A 1,913-nucleotide genomic window follows, 5' to 3' on the forward strand; every position below is an offset into this window, starting at 1 on the left:
TACAAAAAGTTGTATTATATTACAACAAGGAAAACAATGCTACAAATAAGAAAAACCAATAATTAAATATTAATGATTAATAAAACGAAAAACAAAACAATTACCAGTGTTTTCCGTATTTGAAGGGTACTACGTATTAGATTTTACTATTTTCTCATATTCCTGTACATTTAAAACTGCCTAAGATTATGATGTTCAACAAGAGTTTTATAGGCTATGAGCAGTCTTTAAAGTTACCCATTAAGATTACTATTTATGGCTCATCTCATCATTTGTATATGGCTTATATCATCATTTGTTCCTCACTAACATCTAAAATAAGGAAGCCCTATATTTTTAATAGAAACAATGTAGTTAAAAGTCTTAACTCTTTATTCTGCTCCTTTACACAAAGACTTTGCAACTTCTCATTAGTAAAATTTCTATAAACTCTGAAATGTACATACTTAGTAGCATATGTCTGCTACCATAAATCTTAAATACTTTATCAAAAAGTTTTATGACCTGGGGCTGGGTAGGTGGCTCAGTGGTAGAGTGCTTGCCTTGCATGCATGAAGCCCTGGGTTCGATTCCTCAGCACCACATAAGCAAAAAGAAAAAAGTTGGAACTGGCACGTTGGTTCAAGTGGTAGAGCAGTAGCTTTGAGCTGAAGAGCTGAGGGACAGCGCCCAGTCCCAGAGTTCAGGCCCCACTCGCAGACTCCCACCCCCAAAAAAATTTATGTCCTGCCAAACAGTCCTAGTTTTGGCCTATATAAGCAAATTCCCAAAATTAAATATGTTTAAAACATTAAAACTTTAAAAAAAAACCTTAACACTTGCTTCAGTGTTCATCATGACAGGTGCCTTGTATAAAATAATTGAATTCCTCCTCTTACACATCTCTTGAACAACAAATATCTGGAATTATTTTGTTTTTGACATGTCAGTCTTTATTCTTAAATATGTGCTTATGTAAGAAGTACATGGTTCTAAAATTTCATGGCAATTATTTTGAGCTTACTTTTTGTTGAATTGTCTAGTTTAAGAAAATAAATTACACTTTATATATAAAAAATGTTCTATGCTCAATTCAGCATCAAGTACTCTAACATTGGAACAATACAGAGAAGATTAGAATGGCCCCTGAGAAAGGATGACAGGCAAATTCCTGAACCATTCCATACTTTTACAACAACAGATGCTGGAGGAGATGTAGCCACAAGAGAACTGTACTGCATTCTTGGTGGGAGTGTAAACTTATTCAACCCTTTGGAAAATACTATGGAGGTTCCTCAAAAGACTCCACATAGAACTCCCCTATGACCCAGGAATCCCACTTTTGTGCATTTACCCAGATGATCACAAACAAGACCACACTAAAACTACCAGCACAACTATGTTTACTGCAGCATTATTTACCATCGCTAAGATCTGAAACCAACCCAGATGCCCCTCAGTAGATGAATGGATCAAGAAAATGTGGTATTTATACTAATGGAATTCTATGCCTCCCTCAGAAAGAATGGCATCGCCCAATTTGTTAGAAAATGGAAAGACTTGGAAAAAAATATTAAGTGATGTAAGCCAGATCCAAAGAAACATAGGCCCTATGTTTTCCTTAATTTTTAATAACTATTTTATGTCTGAGATAAGCAGAAAAGGTTAAAAGCTTTGCACATATGACCAAATTAGGCAAATCAAACCCAAGATAGGAACATACGTGTGGTTTTCTCTTGCTTGTTATTGATTCTTACGTACTTATAACAGGTGATGTGTTTTTTTTGTTTCTTTATATGTTCCTCCCCCATGCTATAACCCGTTTACACTGTATTTGAAGTTGGTGCGCCCACATCTTGTATATACGTTCCTCTAATTTGGGGAGGGATCAGAAAAAAACAAGATGCTTAAATAGGGATACAGGTTGACCCATT

General features: G+C 35.2%; 1 non-coding gene across 1 annotated transcript; it reads left to right on the forward strand.

The window, feature by feature from the left end:
• Nucleotides 1-1,067: 1,067 nt before the first annotated feature.
• LOC122101433 lies at nt 1,068-1,170 on the forward strand. The gene has a single exon (XR_006146379.1). It is a non-coding gene; the product is annotated as a U6 spliceosomal RNA (small nuclear RNA).
• Nucleotides 1,171-1,913: the final 743 nt, after the last annotated feature.

The sequence above is a fragment of the Dipodomys spectabilis genome, unplaced genomic scaffold, assembly GCF_019054845.1.
Source record: "Dipodomys spectabilis isolate Male_0828 unplaced genomic scaffold, ASM1905484v1 ptg000662l, whole genome shotgun sequence".
NCBI classification, from domain to species: domain Eukaryota; kingdom Metazoa; phylum Chordata; class Mammalia; order Rodentia; family Heteromyidae; genus Dipodomys; species Dipodomys spectabilis.